Raw genomic sequence first — 18,571 nt, 5'->3', positions numbered from 1 at the left:
TTTCTCCCATCTCTCCTTCCTTCATTCTCATTTGTTTTTACTTTTAATTTTCTATGATTTACTGTTGCATCTACAAATAACACGTTTCTATCTTATATTTGGACTTAGCACAACATTTTATATATGCCTCTTGATTTTTGTGGTAGGCAAGGACTAGTTTGCTTATATACACCTGTCTTTCTTAATCTATTTCTCAAATTCAGATGGTTGTATCATTGTTTTCACTCTGCGAGTTTCCTGTATGTTAACATAAGATGCATAAATCTTCATTTCTTGCTACACCAGCTGTTGACAGTATATCTCTTCACCCACAGATGTAGGTGTTTCTTTTCCCACTTCTAGTCTTTTTCTTTCTTTTCTTTTCTTCCTTCCTTCCTTCCTTCCTTCCTTCCTTCCTTCCTTTCTTTCTCTCTCTCTCTTTTTTTTTTTTTAAGATTTTAAGAAAAATAGGACTTCCTGCTTTTCTGCCTAATTACGTTTCTGTGTTCCAGTATTACATTAATTTATTTTTGACTTCCATTTCTGTATAACCAAAATAGTTACTGTATTTATGTGGCATTCATTTGAGTGTGTTGCTAAGAACAGCTTAGTTTTAATTTTAAATAACCTGTACCTGATTTTTTTTTTGTATCCAATTCAAGCACTTTAAGCAATGTCAGTCTTGTGAAATTTCAATCAGTTTAACACCCTGCCTCTAAAATTGTTTGCAAAAAAAAAAAAAAAAGAAAAAGAAATGAAATAGGAATTCTCTTCCTAGAGAATTAAAAAAAAAGATGTTAAGATTTGAGATTTACTTATTTTACACAAACTAGAACATTTCACATGAGAAAAAGAGAGACCAGAATATATTCTGGATCAAAATAGGAGGTTCAACTGAGATATTTCCCTCCTGCTCCAATTGTGGTCTTGTAATTTTCCAGTTCTGTTTCTGTTTAGCATTTATCAGTAGTAAATACTGTATCCTTGAGCACTTTGTAAGAGTAAATGAGTCTTCTGTGCTAACCGTGGGTTGTCTTCCAAAGCTGAAAACAATCCACTTTTACATTATGATTTCTAGGTAAGTATTGCTCAACCCAGGGCTAAGCTATGTGCTGTGGTTTCATTTCCTTTTTTTAGGGTTCTGAGGTCACCACCTTTAAGCCACTCACAGTGGACTGAACTTTCCCTTGGCATTAAAAAATCTCAAAAATCCTCTTAACTTTTCTCCCAAAGTTCAAAATCTCCTGCTCAGCAACTGTTTTGTGTTTCCTTTTGAAATTCCATCAATGTTTTTACTTTTGACTGGTTTCTCCAAATTTGCATCATGATTTATGGTGCAGTATTTATTTATTATCATTTTGGATTGTCTTCTGCATAAACTCCTATATCACAACCCCCCCCCCCCCTTGCGGGCCGCTGCCTTTATTTGATAGGACAGAAAGAAATTGAGGGCACTGAGGGGAAGATAGAGAAGGAGAGAGACAGAGGGACACCTTCAATACTTGCTTCACCATTTGTGAAGCTTCTCCCCTACATGTGGGGAGCTGGGTCTTTTGAGCACACGTGCACTTATTGCAGGTACACCACTGCCCAGCCTCCAAACCTTTCATCTTTATTGCAGCTCCAGATGTCTCATGCTCTCATACAGTTATCACCATTTCATAGCTATCATTTCATTTCAAAGAGAGTATGCTGCTGGTGGAAATGTAAATTGTTCTCAGCCCCCTGTGGAGAGCAGTGTGGAGAACTGTCACAAGACTAGCAATGGACCTACCCTATGACCCTACAATTTCTCTCCTGGGGATATATCCTAAGGAACTCAACACACCCATCCAAAAAGATTTGTGTACACATATGTTCTTGGCAGCACAATTTGTAATAGCCAAAACCTGGAAGCATCCCAGGGGTCCAACAACAGATGAGCGGCTGAGCAAGTTATGGTCTATATACACAATGGAATAGTACTCAGCTATTAAAAATGGCGACTTCACCGTCTTCAGCCCATCTTGGATGGAGCTGGAAGAAATCATGTTAAGTGAGATAAGTCAGAAACCGAAAGATGAATATGGAATCATTTCACTCACAGGCAGAAGTTGAAAAACAAGATCAGAAGAGAAAACACTAAGCAGAACCTGGACTGGAGTTGCACCAAAGTAAAAGACTCTGGGGTGGGTGGGGGGGAGAATACAGGTCCTGGAAAAGTTTGACAGAGGACCTAGTGGGGGTTGTATTGTTATGCAGAAGACTGAGAAATGTTATGCATGTATTAACTATTGTACTTACTGTAGCATGTAAAACATTAGTCCTCCAATAAAGGGAAAAAAATAAAACAAAGAAAAAGAAAGTGCTGTATAATTAATCTTTTTGCCAGACATTTTTGCTCCACCCCTTCATTTTATTTATTTTTATTAGTGATTTAATATTGATTTACACAATTAGAAGACAACAGGGTTTATAACTCCACACCATCCCCACCACCAGAGTTCTGAATCCCCAGTCCCTCCATTGTTAGCTATAATAGTTTTTCTAAGGTTGCAGATATGGGTTCACTATTATTTCTATAACTATCTGTCTATATTTGTTATAATTGCCCATTTTTTTTAAGGTCCTGTCTTCTTTTCCTTTCCAAATCACACATAAACCTATTACTATATCCAGATGTCTTTCTCTATTTCCTCTTTTTCTCTCCAGGTCCTGATGGAGTTGGAGTTCAGAGCCCTCTGGTCACCTTCACCTATCATTTCTCCCCCACTGGGAGTATAGATCAAAATTGTTTTTGGAGTGCAGAAGGTGGGAGTTCTTGCTTTTGTAGCTGCTTCTCCGTTGGACATGGGCATTGGCAGGTCGATCCATAATTCCAGCCTGTTTCTATCTTTACCTAACAGTGTAGGGCTCTGAAGAGGTGAGGTTCCAGGACACATTGGTGAGGTGGTCTGCCCAGGGAAGTCAGGATGGTGTCATGGTAGCATCTGCAACATGGTGGCTGGAAGGTGGCAAGACATAAAGAGGGACAAAATAATTAGTGAATGAATGACAGCCAATAAGTAAGAACAGAGCACATGAGAATAGGGATCTTAGTCCACCCCCTCACTTTACACTCATAAGCATTTCCAGATTATTTTATAATTCTCACATTTTTAAAGATCAATCTCATATCCATTGATTGAAGCTGCTATTCTTAAAATTTAGCTCTTTATATGTTTTTGATACAGATTATTGCCAGTTTTACTCCATTTGCTCTGCTTGTATTCAATACTAGTAGGGATTATCTGGCATTTCTTACTGAGCTTTTTATGTTGGGAAATACTTGTAGTAATAAGGGAGAAATAGTACCTCTGAATCAGCATGTTGACTTTTCTTGGCAGCTTTAGGGAGATGTTGTGTGACTTACTGCAAACCTGGTGCTACCTAGACATCCACTGACTATCATCTCAACACCCTTGGGCCATCTGGGGCTCTGTGATGCAAGCCCACAATGCTCTTATCACCCAGACACTTCATGGAATTATATTTTTGGCAGGTGTTATTCAGCACAATCTTTTCCAACTGGACTGTCTCCTTCAGCCAGTGGGATTGCCCCCAGTGACGTGTAGAATTTGCCCTCATTCTCTGAAATTAGAGATACTCCTACCATTGGGAATATCCTGTAAGACTTATAGCTGCTTCTACATGTGTTACAAGGAAGAGATTTGAGGAATGTAAAGATATTTGAACGAAAGAACCACTGTGAAGAAAACCCTTCTCACAGGAAGCTAAAATTTGGATTTACTTCAAGAAACTGTTTTATTGTCATTCTATAGCATTGTATTACCAGAAAAAGTTATCAGTCTGTCAACATTTGCTCTATGGTTTTATGACGTGTGTGTGATATAATTGTATAATAATGAGACCCTTGTCTTTGAAAGGCTTTGCGCTTTATTGATGAACACTAATCAAAAGATGTCTGCCTAGTTCTGCTATGGAAAAAAAAAATCCTTAGTTTAATGAGTCACAGTCTAATTATTTTGGCTAGTGGGTGATAATATTATATTGAAGGTGATGATGAGACACATAGATCCAGAATATCACAGCTTGATGAGGATCTGCTCCAACAGTTCCATTTCAATATGAGAAAATGGGACCCAGAGGGCAGGAGGATTCACTCAAGTTTACGTAAGCAGTTTGCGGTAGGACTCAGCCTAGACTTGATGCTTCCATGCACTTCTAGCCCATTACTTTTCTTCTATCACTCTTTCCTAATAAGAGATGTTTGCACTTTTATTTCTTAAGTATGTAGACCATACCTCTTAGGGTTGGAAATTAGAGAAAATTTTCATCATCTAGAGAGAGGCAGCCTATTTAACAAAGGAAAAGTTACACTTGCCTGGAGTGGAATCAGATAGACTTTAAGCTCTAAAACATGAAGAATATTGCTACGATGAGAGAATGTAGCAGGCAAACCAGGGTCCTTTCTTAGAATATAATTGGAGTCATGCTGTTGGTTTTGATCTTTGGGGAATCGAGAAGTGTGTTCTTGGCTAAGCCACTTTCATTTTTTCTAAACCGAGATTCCATATCATGAAGTTGACAGTTGAATCTGATGAGCTGGGCTTTGTGGACCCTTCAGCTCTGAGAGTTTTTGAGTCCACCATTCTAGTTTATATCTCAGGTTCAAGATGATTTGTGTGTATGTATGTGGGGTGGAGGATGTTGCTGAGTCACTACCACAAAAATCACCTGCTTTGGTCTGGCTGGGAAGTAGGTCAGAGCTTGGCAGACATGAAAATGTGGTTGCCTCCAGCTGTGAGCTCTGCCTCAGTCCTCACTGCGGACACCCGCCTCAGGAAGGTCTGTGGGAGAGACTGGAGGTGGAGAAGGGAATTTTTGTGGCCCTGAGTGTTGTGGTCAGAGAGGGTAGTTGATAGGTGAAGAAACCCCATGGACATGGGTTGAGGATGAAGGAGTCACAAGTGAGGAATGGTGGAGAAATGAAGAAGCAGGTATTTAAGTGAACATTATTGTTTTGATCATTGTTTTTCTCTCATGAAAAGGCCTAAAATTATTCTCCTTGCGTTAGTTTTCTTTCTTATTTTTTTTAAAAAAAGTTTGTTATCTTTATTTATTGGATAGAGACAACCAGAACAGAGAGAGAGGGAGAGAGGGAGGGAGGGAGAGAGAGAGAGAGAGAGAGAGAGAGAGAGAGAGAGAGAGAGAGAGGGAGAGACCTGCAATACACTATTTCACCACTTGCAAAGCTTTCCCCCTGCAGGTGGAGAGCGGAGCCTTGAAACTGGGTCCTTGCGCATTGTAACATGTGCTCAACCAGATGTGCCACCACCCAGTCCCCTTTGTGTTAGTTTCCCTTGATGATTTTTAATGAGCTTCCAGGGAATGAATTTTGGTTTTGTATGTGTGTGACCCACTAAGCACATACATGGTACTGCTGAGCAGGCTGTTCATTCTTATTTTCTGTTCTATCTAATATTTTGAAGTGGTAGGTAAATGAGAGAGAAAGATAGATAGATTATGGTACTATTCTTTTAAAAATGTTTCATTTATTTATTTATTTATTTATTCTTTTTTCCCTTTTGTTGCCCATATTGTTTATTGTTGTTGTTGTTGTTATTGCTGTTGTTGTTGTTGGATAGGACAGAGAGAAATTGAGAGAGGAGGGGGAATACAGAGGGGGAGAGAAAGATAGACACCTGCAGACTTGCTTCACCGTTTGTGAAGTGACTCCTCTGCAGGTGGGGTGCTGGGGCCACCGCTGTGCTCCCTCTGGAACTATTCTAACATCAACAAAACTCTGCCAATGCCATCTTTAGTGCTTACATGTAATGTTAGAGCTTGAAATTCATGTATTCTACCAGATGAGCTATTTCCTGGTATATATATGTTTATTTTTTGAAAAAGTCCTCCCAAACACACTGGGATGTAGATGTTAGTGTTTTGAGTTGTAGGATGAGTAGATTGAGCCTCAGAATTTGTCAGTTACTTGTCCACAAGGATGCTGGTGAGGGTGGAGCGAGTCAGTATTGGGAGTAGAGCCAAATTCCCTTTCTCTGCACAGTCCAAGTAGTGATGGTGCTGGGAATAGAGTGAGGGGCACAAGCAGAATCTACAGGCTCATCTCACTTACCATCCAGGCAGGGAAATAGGCAGCAGGCAGGTGAACAAATCTCTGCTTTTAAAGAGTGAGCAGGGCCGTGCAGGGGACACAGCAGCATAAAGGGACAGCAAGTGACATAGTTGCACCTTGCATTGTTAGATCCTAGTCCTGACAGCTGTGGACTCATCAGAGGAACTGGCCTGAGGGAATCAGACTGTTCTGGATTGAGGTGTTGAGATTAGAGATTAGTTCTGGTCAGTCATGACACAGAGATTATTTCTGTCCTTTCTAATTCACTGCATGGTGAGAAATGAGAAAGTGAATTGGTTTGCTGTGCAACTGCCTTTAAAACCCCAAAAGGCTATACATATGCAAGGAAATGTTATTATTATTATTTTAAATAGTTTTGGTTAGGTTTTCATGGGATAAATTCTTATATTGAAATTTATTTACAGCTTCCTGTGTGCTCTGATGAATTATGCTTCCTTTGGCAATTTTCTTAGGATGAATTCAAGAATGAAGAGTACCATACCAGTTTTAGAGTCAAGGTTGGATCTGTCAGTTTCAGGGCAGCATTGAAGCAGAAGACTGTGCAGAGTCTTTATTGGAAGGGGGCAAGCAGCTGAGGCCGAGCTGCTGGATTGGGGAAGTGGGGGGAGGTGGGAGTCAAGTTGGGTCTGACCTTAGAGATGTACATAGCAGGGTAGTTTGTCAACATTGTGAGTCAGGTCAGCATTTGCTATGAGCTTACCCTTTGTAGAATGTTCTGGTTGCTGAGAAGGCACATGTTTTGGTACCCTCATGAAGCATAAATAGTACCTATCCTTAATGGAAAAGCATGCAGTCCCATATTTCATTTAGTGAGTTACCCATATAGAAAGACGGCAGTTAGGTGAGTGTAACACTTTGCACTGAAGGCATGCTAGCCCTAGCAGAGGAACATTTTCCCTACTGGATTGTGGAGGGATTGGGAAAATTGGGGTGGTGTGAGGGTATTTGGGGACCTTGAAACAGAAAGGTTCCCAACGGGCAAGGGGATATCTACTATTATTAATTTTTTTTCTTAAAATAGTGGGAGCTTTAATTGTACAATTTTACTGTCACCAGGCTGACTTTTTCATCCCTATAGAGAGATTAGGGTTGGGGTGCGAGAACAGGGTAAAGAAATCATATTCCTAGAGTTTGCCCCCAAAGAGTACTCCCCTGTGTTGTGGGGGCTCAGATCTGGGACACAGGCCTGGCAAGGTCTCCTCCCTACCTGGTAAACTATCTCTTCCACTTGGAGATATTTAAGTACTGTGTAGAGTTGATGGAGCATAGCCATGCTGTGGAAAGCTGAAAAGAAAGAGCAGTGCATCTAATTTTCCCTCCCACAAGGGAAGATAGGAGATGGGAAGATGTCAGGCAGTTTCATTTTTATGTTAAATAGTAGCCAGGTGTGAGTCTGCAGGTGGTGTCCCTAATCTAGTAGCCCCAAGAGGTAGGGACTTTCAGGCTTCCTTTCAGTCTCACAAGTCGAGAACTGTGAACTCAGCATATGACTTGCACAAAGTCACACAATGGCGGGAGTGTAATTGAACTATGTTGTCATAAGACAACTCAGTTTGAGAGAGATCAGTTTGATTGAACTGTTGGGCTACAAGTGATGCCAGACTCAGAAATGGTGCTTTCTGTGTCCCATGATGTGCAATAAGGCAGACACAGATGCTACCCATTCCTGGGCTTGCTCGGGGTTTGCCTCAGCACTTAAAAGTCTCTATTCAGGCTGGGAGTATGGACTGACCATTCAATGCCCATGTTCAGCGGGGAAGCAATGACAGAAGCCAGACCTTCCACCTTCTTCATCCCACAATGACCGTGGGTCCATGCTCCCAGAGGGGGTTAAAGAATAGGAAAGCTGTCAGGGGAGGGGATGAGATATGGAGATATGGGGGTGGGAAGTGTGTGGAGTTGTACCCCTCTTATCCTATGTTTTTTTTTTTTTTTAGTGTCTAGTGTTTCCTTTTTATAAATAAATAAATGAAAAAATAAAAAAAATTAAAAAATAAATAAAAGTCTCTACTTTGAAGGTAAACTTTATTCAATTCTGTAAGCCTCAGAGAATGAGGACTTGGTAGAAATCGTCTTGCTTTTCTCTAGGAAAATCAGAGTAACATTTCTGAAGGGAAAAGTGAAAAATAGGGAGCCAGGTGGTAATGCACCTGGTCCTGGTAAGTGCACACCTTACATTGTACAGGACCCAGGTTCAAGTCCCTGGTCCCTACCTGTAGGGGTCGGGGGGAGCTTCATAAGTGGTGAAGCAGGTCTGCAGGTGTCTCTCCATCTCTTTCTCTCTCTACTTTCTCCTTCCCTCTCAATTTTTCTCAATCTCTATCCAATAATAAGTAAGGATATATTAAAAAAAGCAAGAAATAGTAATCTGGAAATTAATATAATGCTGTTAACATAGTCACCCAGTGTTTTATGTATGTATACTTGTAGATATGACTGACATTTGTAGTATTTTAAGCTCTTTTGATGCATGTTTATAATAAAGGGAGATTTCTGCATGAGATCTTACATCTGTATAACACTTTGGTGTTTTTGCTACTTTGAGATTTTTTTCTTTAAGATTTTTTAAAAGAGTTTATTAATGAGCAAGATAGATAGCAGGAGAGAGGGAAAGAACCAGGCATCCCTCTGGTACATGTGCTGTCAGGGATTGAACTCAGGACCTCAAGCTTGAGGTTTCAATGCTTTATCCACTGTGTCACCTCCCAGACTATTTTGAGTTTTATAATGGCTCTCTGAAATATGCAAAGTTGGGGTTAGTGGCCCAGTTTATGGGCCGGAAGATGATGGATCAAAAAAAATGATAACTTGCTTGGTTATCTGTGGGAGTGGTAGGTGAAATTTTGACTAGGGTTTTTTCCCTAAGGAATTATTGAGAAGGACAATGTGTATGCTCTCTGAAAGAAGAAAGTTTAGAAGGAGATTATGCTGCGTGAATGAATATTGTAATCAAACCAATGCTCTGTTCATGATGTAACTCAAGATGACAAACTTCAAGTGCAACTGAAAGAGTGAAGGAAGCCATGAGGGATTCATGCTCTGCTCAATGGAGTGACCACCCAGCCGTCATTCCCTCTAACATTTAACCATTCATTTGGCCATACCAAAATCTGTATAGTGTGTTGACAACCACACTGAGCCGGGATTCATCACATTTAAATCATAATGGCATATGACTGTTGAGGATTTAAAATGTGCTCAGTTGGAATTGAGATCTCCTGTGAGTATAAAATTATTCATCAGATTTCAAAGACTGCATACAAAGAAGTAACAAAATATCTGTTCATTATTTGTTGAAGTGATAATATTTGGAATATATTGGATGCAATGAAATCTTCATAAAGTTATTTCTACTGTTTCTTTTTGCTTTTTAAACATGTGACTTAAAAAATGGCAAGTTGCTTTGGTGACATTTGTTAGTTTCTATTGGGTAGCACTTGCTGCCAGCTTATTGTCTAGTAGAGAAGTTGTTGTGTCTTCTTTTAGTAACCTCAGAGACATTATGTGTTCCAGGAATATACACAGCCTCCAAGCTTTAACTCCACTTGCTCCCGTACCATTGCTCCTCTGCCCACCTGCCAATGGAGTTTCTATTTGCCTTTTAAGACTGATACCACCCTTGCTTAGAATATACCTACCTCCCCCCCCCCCCCCCCCGGATCTCTGCTTTCCTCCATTTCAGCAATTTGTTGGAGTTGATTGCATTTCCTTGAGGGCATGTGTCATTCCTCTCATTTTTGTGTCTTCCAGTGCAAAAGAGATGTGCAAGAACTATTAGTTGAATAAACAAATGACAGATAAGGAAGGGTAGAGATAAGGCATTCTGGGTGTTGTGATGCAAAGAAAAGCCTGGCAGAGTTGGCATCAGAGCTTGGTCTTCAGGTCTGGTGGTGTTGGTGTGAGAGGTTGCAGTGGGGACCTTGGTGGTCATCATTATTGAGCTGTGTTCTGCACGACATGAGGATACAGAACAGGCCTCTGTCTTGGTCAATACTCTCATCACTACAGTAAGACCAGAGGGGCAATCACAGGAGTCCATCTAGACTAGTGAATATCCTATGTACCCAAGCTGCATTATATAACTCCACTGAGCCTCCTCCTAGTGCTCACCTGGCAAGGCAGACAGACACCCAGTCTTTGCCTGTGAGCTTCCCTGGAGGAAAGGAATGTGGAAAGGTTGCATTCATTTTTCTCTTTTCCTCTTCTTTAGAGCTGCCTCTCTGGATAGCAAAGAGATGACCTCAGCACAAGGAAGAGCAAAAAAGACTTATCCAGGCCCTAATGAGGTGCATGAGGGACCCTTCCTGGGTCTCAGGGTCAGGTGAGGTTGTGCTCTGCCCAGGGTGAGTTTTGCCTCTAGGCTCCAGGCGGTACCAGAGCAGAACTGAGCTAATTTTACCCGCAGGAGCTGACTGTACTGAAGGACAGGGCGTATGACTTTGGCTTTATCATTCTGCGATGCCCAGAGAGCTCCCAGGGTGCAGTCTTGTTATGTCAGGAGTGTAGCTTAATACCTTTTTTTCCCATTAGGGATGCGTATCAGCAAGCAGGATGCTTAGGCACAGAAGAGCTCCAGATCTGGTGGAAGGCCATGGGGTGGGGTTTGGAGCCCTGGCTTCCCAGATTTCTGACCTTGGGCAAGTTATATAAGCTCTCTGGGTCTCAGTTTCCTCATTTGTAAAATGGGACTTTATGCTCCTGCCCTAAGATAGCTCTGAGGTTTAGACACAAGAGAACACTAGGAAAGTAATCACTATTGAGGGCACCAGTCAAGCCCTGTTGTTGCTTCACTCATGGTGATTCACCTAATTTTCTAGACAGGCCAGTGAGGAACATACTGGTGTAATTCTCTTTTACAAACAGGGCAGCCAGGACAGTCATAGACTTTTCTGGATACCAACTCTGTGGGCCTGCACAGAGCAGATGGACTTGGTATCTAGCTGCATGCCTTTGAGATATTGAAAGATTCATTGGCAGATCTGGGAAATAGGGAAAGGCAAGAATTCTCAGGAAAGAGTTGGTAATTGTGCTGTGCCCATGCTTTGCTTAGTATGCATTGGCTATTCTGATGACCGTAAACTGATTGATATAATTCTGATTAGCTTATGATACCTGCCACGTACGCCTCTCATGTCTGTCTTTGCTCATTGCAGTAAAGTGAGATACTTCCCTTTTCTTCACAGATGTAAGGGAGAAAGTCTTAGGTATTGCTGGACATAGTCTTATTTGAACAAATCAAGACACAGAAGAATAGATGATCGGTTAATTGAGCTGTTATCCCCCCACCCACTTCCTGCATCCATCAGGCTTAAATACAAGAAAAGCATTCCACACAGTTTCAGTGGGGTGGGATTGATTTGGGGAAGGAGATTCTGACAGAATTGTCAGAAAAGCTGAAGCTGTGGATTCCAGGAGACAGAATTTGGAACTATTTCGTTGAAAAATTTATTTTTGCGTTGGCAAAGGCGCTCACTTGAATAGTGTGTTATGTCAGGAGTGTAGCCTAGCATGCATGCCATATGTGAGCCTAGTTCCCATTGCATTGCAAGAAACTTTGGTCTCCTCTTTTCTTTTTACTGCAGGGTCTCTCTGTGAGTATCTGAAAAAGTAAGCCAGGAATGGTTGAACCCTCAGCAGCAATAATAGCACCAGCAACAGCTATAACTGCAGATTTCCTAACCATTGTCCATGGATAAGAAAGAAGATGGCATAGGAAGACACTGCTAAGGTGTCTGAGACTTTTCTTACCATCCTCATAGTTGGTGGCAGGCTATCATTGGATTGTCAAGTAGAGTGGCATTTCCACTTCTAGGATTGATTCTACAGTATCACAATGAGAAGTAGTGATAGGAAGATCTAGCTTCACCTTCATTCTTGTAAATGTCACATATGAGTGCTGGAGCCTAATTTACTATCTTGAATGGAGTCAGGAGCATGCATTTCTTTGCAATTTGCATTGGCAGTGCAGGAAGGCATTTTAAGGAGTGAAAAGGAACTCAAATTAAGCTGATAAAGAGAATATATCTACCACTAACACCTTCATTTCAAAATGCCCAGGGGTCATTAACCCCAAATATTTTATGTGCATGCCTAATTATAATACTGCAATATAATGAAGTATTATAACCCAATTAATACTTGTTTATATAAGACATAGACCATTAATACCCACACAAAGCAGACCATTTACCCAGTTTTGTTTCTGAATTGGGTTCTCCCTAGTTTTGACAACAGTGATTGATTCGTAATTTTCCAGTTCAATTTAATTTTCTCCTGGGCGTCATGCCCTGGACAGTTGTCTTGTTTACATAATTTGCTCACAAACATTTATTAAGTACTTACGATGAGCGTGATGCTGACTAGAATTGGCACTATGGGCAGAGATGTCATGAATTCTTCCATGAGGAGTCCTTATTGGAAAGGGGAAAAATCAAGTCCATAGTCAGAATAGTACCAGGAAGGTCATGCTCTGTCCTGGATAGCAGGCCAAGCAGACTCAGAGAAATAATCCCTACTAGATTGAGGAGCAAGGAGGCTTGATGCTAGGGTCCCAGTAACTACTAGTCCCATACTGGATGTAGTAGCATCCCATTCAGGGCCTTTGTGATTATGGTGCTGTTGTTGTCTTAGTGCTGGAGGCCAGATGATCACTGGCATTTAGAGTTCAGAGACAAGAGAAGCTGGAATTAGACATGAGACTTCAGTGAAATAACTTCACTGAATTAACTTCCCAGAGCGTCTCACTCCTGTTGAGAGCTACTAGTGTGCTTTGAAAGGATGTAGAGTGTATGGTATGCGTATTTGATCTTGAGCTGGCAGAGGTCACAGGTCAGATAAAGAGGACAAAGTGATCTAAGAGTTCAATTGAATTAGGATTGTGTGCCAAAAGGTAGTGAGGGGAAGTATATGGTTGGAATCAAAGGCTGGGTCAGAGTTACTGAGAAATGAGATAATAGCTGAAGCATGTGGGCTTATTTTGTTGCCACTGGAAAGCCATCTTAAGATAGTGTGCAGGGTTTTTGTGGGAAGAAACAGTTTCCTAGCCATGTCTTACTTCTGGGCATCAAGTAGACAAATTGGTGTTTCTATTCATTTATTTTTATGTTTTTATACCAGAGCAGTGCTCCACTCTGGCTTATGGTGGTGCTGGGGACGAATTTGGGTGCCTAAAGCCTTGTGCATGAAAGTCCTTTGCATAACCATTATGCTATCTCTCTAACTTTTAGTGATGCTTTTTGTTCCTGGCAATTTGCGCTTTACTGAGACTAGTTGGTAGCTGACGGTTACCAGATCTAGTGTCGTATGGTGCCAGGGGAACTCCAGCCATCTGCATTTGGACTTTAGGCCACGGCATGGAGAGAGCATAGCGGTTCCTAGACCCACACGAGCATAGGGCCAGGCAGCGGGCAGGCAGCAGTGTTATCTCCCCCAAAGAGAGATGCTAACATCTTCAGAATCTCCACAAGAGGAGGGGCTCTTCTGTTGAGCTTCCTCAAGGGCATAAAGGCCATAGGCATGGAAGGTGCCGTCTGCATTAATGCTCTTGCATGTTGGGCTTATTAAAAATTGCCAATCAAACCGCGATTTGCTGACATGCGCTGTGACCGTGCCTGCAGTGGTTCTTGTAGGAGCGGCTGGCTTGTCTGCACAGAGATGCTGTCACATGAGTGTTTCCTGTTCTGTCTTGTTGAACCTTGTTGACTTGTGACATGCAGACCAGTCCCCCTTCTTTCCGATGTGCTCTGGAGGCTGGGAGGAATGGCACTGACCACAGGCAAATGTAAGATATCACCTTGTTTTGATTCCTCGCTAAGGTTTCATGTGTGTAGTCTTTTGGGAGTGGGGGAAGGGAAGGGCTTTATGGGATGGATCCTAAATCCTTGTTTTATGGCTCCAGAAAGGGGTGTGATCTTCCCAGGGTCAGCTGGGCTGGTGGCACTGTTTGTCGCCTATTTTTACTGCACTCCAGCTCTGCTGCCAGGAGATAGCCTTACGGGCTCCTTCTCAGGAATCAAACTCTTGTCCTTAGCTTCTGGCGCAGCTGCTTCCTTCTCTGTGACACCCCCCGCACACACACACACACACACACACACACACACACACACACACACACACACACACACACACGCTTCCTGGTGGGTACAGTGGATTGGTGTCCTGGTCACACCTGACACGGGGCCTTTTCAAAGGTGGGGCATGTGAAAAGCTTTGTTGGTTTCACAGAAATATGGAAGTTAGCTTCTTCTTTTCATGCTATGGATATCTGTGGACCAGGAGTTGGTGGGGCCTGATACTGAGAGACTGAGGTTGAGGCAGTGAAAACATCACCAGGCACATCCCAGTCCTAGAACTTTCTCATGGTATTTATTTCCTCACTGCGCAGCGAAAAGCTTTTGTACTTGAATGTGGAGACAGCACTCATGAGTTTAGCATGGCTGCCTCTTACAGTTGTGCGGAGCTGTGGTTACACGTGTGCCGGGAACCAGGGTTTTATGTAGTGATTTGAATAGGGAGATGTTGCTGGAAAGGCAGATTGCAGGCCTTCTTTGGAGCCCCTGAATACTAGCCTGGGGACACTTGGATAGCAATTTTTGTGGGGTTTGTAGCACTGGCGAGGGGACAGTTGTGTGAGCCATGAGGGAGTGAGGTTAAGTTAACCTAGCAGCACTTTAAGGAAGTGCAGGGAGCCTGTGGCAAAACTCAGGTGAGAGACAGAGACTTCTAGTTGGAACAAGGAAATCACAGTGAGACTGGGTCCCAGTGTTTAACCACATTAAGTGTTTAATGATTCAGCTTATCTTAAATTGTAATATACATTATAAATTAAAAAAAACTGTTCTCATGGACACTTTGTTTTTGTTTTTGTGGGGGCTTAGGACACTTTCAACCCGAATAACCAATGTGGCAGCAACAAAAAGCTACTATTTATTTATTTATTTATTTATTTATTTATTTATTTATTTTGGGGGGGATTAATGCTTTACAGATAGCAGTAAGCACAGTTGTTGGCACAAATGTAAAATTTATTAGTTATCTGCAAAACAGCTCTTATTTCTAAGACAGAAAGAGAGCAAGAGTTTTAGACACCAGAGCATCTATTTATTTTATTTTATTTATTTTTATTTTATTTATTTTCCCCTTTGTTGCCCTTGTTGTTTAACATTGTTGTGGTTATTGATGTCGTTGTTGTTGGATAGGACAGAGAGAAATGGAGAGAGGAGGGGAAGACAGAGAGAGGGAGAGACCTGCTTCACTGCTTGTGAAGCGACTCCCCTGCAGGTGGGGAGCTGGGGGCTTGAACCGGGATTCTTACTCCCGATCCTTGCGCTCTGCGCCATGTGCGCTTAACCCGCTGCACCACTGCCTGACTCCCAGCCAGTTCAGGTGATTGAACTCATGGCCTTCCACATGCAAAGCATGTGCTCTATGACTGAGCCACCTCCCCAGCCCCTAAATAACAATAGCTTAAATTATTTTTTATTTGGGGGATTGATTGTTTATAGTCAGCAGTAAATACAGCTGTTGATACATGTGTAAAATTTCTCAGTTTTCTGCATAACACTAATCCTTCACCACGGTACACCAGGACCTGAACCCCCTCTTCTACCAGAGTCCTCTACGTGGGTGCAATATACCAAACCCAGTCCAACTTCTGCTTTGTGTTTCTCTTTCTGTTCTTATTTTTCAACTTCTGTCTACAAGTGGGACCATCCCATTTTCATCTTTCTCTTTCTTGCTCATCCTTCTGTGGGTCCTTGCTCTTAGTATTTTGTGCACTTAACCAGATGGTCCCACTGCTGGGCCTCCCAGAATTACTTTCTTCAGCTTAGCTTTCTGAGTCCCCTCTGTTTACCTCCCCCCCTCTGTCTGTGTCTTCCTTTGGTGTACCTGTGACCTCAGCATCTTCTGTGCTTACTGTTCACTGGACATGGTTTTTCATTACCTGAACTCAAGCTTGTCCTTTTGCTTGGAATGTTCTTTGCTCCTTCACCTTCGACCCTTCCCATTTGTACTTAAAGTTACTATCTGATCTCAGAATTCACTCCTCCCCTTAGGGATGAACTCTCCTGCCATCTGAACTCTTGGAATTTGCCACATCTTGCCTTTCATTACAAATCACTATCTTCTGCTTGACTTGAGAGCTCCTTGAGTTTGTCCGCACCTTATAGCCAGTTGCCGTGAAGTGCCTGAGAATTCAGACACATCCTCCCAGCAGGTGCTTATACATCTATGCAACAAAGTAACTGAGTGCTTTTCTCCAATGCCAGGCACAAGGAGACAGCAGATAAAATGTAAACAAGAAATGATCACTGAGCTATTTGCTCTTCAGTTTTGGGAATGACTTTGCTGGGGGAAGATTCAGTCCTTCCATAAATGACATTAATGGCATGAATCTTTGCAGAAATTGAAGAGTCATCGTATGCCTCATGTTCTGGGAGAAGCCTGAAGGAAGCCAGACCAGTGCCTGCATTCTCCCAACCTCCTGGAGGATCTGTTGAATCTCAGCTGACTCGCAGAAGGACCTCTGGTATGGAAATGGGCATCCTCCAGTGTGTGGGCTGTGCTCGAATTCTGGGTTGAGTCTCTGTGTGCTGGGCTGGGAGGTTTAATGGGTTGTGGAGAGTTCTATCTTTTTGGTATCTGCTCCTTGAAATATTCTCTGCCCTTGATTAATTCATGCTTGGGAGTTTCCTTAGTGCTCAGTCTCTGGTAAATAGCTCCTTACTGTACATTTATTTCCCCATGGGCTTGTTGCAAGAGAGTCTGGAGCCTGCATTTCTAACAACTTCTCCTAGGAAAACATCACAGGCCATGTTTCCGGAACGGAGATTCTCAGGGGGTCTTACTAACGTCCCCATCACCTTCCCTTGGCCTGGCATTTGCTTATAGCTGAAAGGGCAGAGTTTGTCATGAGAAGTTTTGTAGCTGTGTGGCGTGGCGACTGAAACATGACAGATGCTCTTGAACTTCCAGAGCCAGTAGCATATAGACATAACCCCATGGAACCTCAACTCCTTTCCCTCTAATTCCCAGAACCTCGTGTTTCTTTGTCTGGAGAATGACCTCACTGCCTTCTGTATTTGTAATGGAATGCACCGTCATTTACAAGTAATCGCACAATAATCCTTTACACTTTGGTAAGGCCTTCTCATTTTCCAGAGGCTTTCACTCGCATTATCTCAATTGATCCTTATAACTACTCTGAGAAGTTGGCTGAGGGGCTATTTTAATTTTTAATTTCCTGGTGTAGAAATGCAGGTTTAGAAAACTTCAAATAGTTGGCCTGAAGTCAGTTCATCAGCATGTAGGAGACCTGAATCACAAGTCGTCTAACTCATAAACCAGTCTTCTTTTTATTAGGTTGTATTGGTGTGACCCTGGGAATTAGCTTAACCTCTTTGAGCCTCAGTGTTCCCATGGCTAAATTGGGTGGAATTCATTGTCACTAACGACTAAATGGTGCTGGTTGGGGGAAATAGTTGCTAAGCCGTGAAAGCCTGTTACTTATATAAAGCACTATCACTGCTTGTATCTCAAATCCAAATCATGCCGTTGGAAGTGTGGAGGAAAAGAGTACTTTACCGGGGGCTGGGGGGGGGTAGCACACTGGGTTAAGCACACATAGTACAAAGCGCCAGGACCTGTGCAAGGTGCCCGGTTCAACACCCCAGCTCCCCACCTGCAGGGGGTCACTTCACAAGTGGTGACGCAGATCTGCAGGTATCTCTACCTTTTCTCTTCCCCTATCTTCTCCTCTTCTCTCAATTTCTTTCTGTCCTGTCCTATAAAAAAAAAAATGGAAAAATGGCTTCCAGGAGCAGTGGATTCGTAGTGCTGGAGGTCAAGGTACAGAATGGTGCTAGAAGTGTCAGGGCTTAAGCACTGTCAGCTACAAATGGGCCCGCTGTCTCCCCTGTACTCTGCTTTGCTGTTTGAAGAAAACTTGTGTTGGCAAGGCCCTCTTCCTAGATCTCTCACTCTTCCTCTCTTTCTGTCTCGCTCTCTCTTTTTCTCTCTCCCTTAGAGTAGCCTTGCATCTTGGAGACAGTTTTATTTGTGGGGTTGCTGAGAATGGAACCTGCATCCTTAAGCTTCATACACTAACCATGAGAAGGTGGCCTGTGTGATGAGGCAGAAGAACTGACCTCAGCTTATCCTCTCTCCTTCCTCACTGACTGGGATTTACTAGGGTGTGTCTTGTGAATCCTTAAGGCCATCAGGACAGATGCAGAAGGCGTTGCTTAACAGTAACACCTTTTTTTTTGGTGGGGGGAGAGGGATCCCCCAAATTGTCAGCAAATGCATTAGGATTTAGTAGTGTGATGTGACCAGAGATGGTTAGATCCCAGATAGTTTTCTTCTATATCCACAGTCACCTACTAAAATTCTTTAACAGTGTGACAGGCATGGATCATCTGGATGGTTGTAAGAGGTGGAACTGATGTCGAAGGC

The 18,571-nt window shown here is 42.4% G+C and overlaps 1 protein-coding gene across 9 annotated transcripts in view; it reads left to right on the top strand.

Moving 5' to 3' along the window:
* Positions 1 to 18,571, top strand: part of LOC103115819 (lipoma-preferred partner) — a 474,645-nt gene that overhangs the window by 38,115 nt on the left and 417,959 nt on the right. For all 9 annotated transcript variants that reach the window (XM_060198522.1, XM_060198525.1, XM_060198523.1 and 6 more), the window contains one exon: positions 16,521 to 16,646. The gene's annotated coding sequence lies outside the window, so the exon portion shown is untranslated. The remainder of the gene's footprint in view (positions 1 to 16,520; positions 16,647 to 18,571) is intronic.

This window comes from Erinaceus europaeus, chromosome 9, assembly GCF_950295315.1.
Source record: "Erinaceus europaeus chromosome 9, mEriEur2.1, whole genome shotgun sequence".
Classification (NCBI taxonomy): Eukaryota; Metazoa; Chordata; class Mammalia; order Eulipotyphla; family Erinaceidae; genus Erinaceus; species Erinaceus europaeus.
This window is presented reverse-complemented; position numbering and strand designations above follow the sequence as displayed.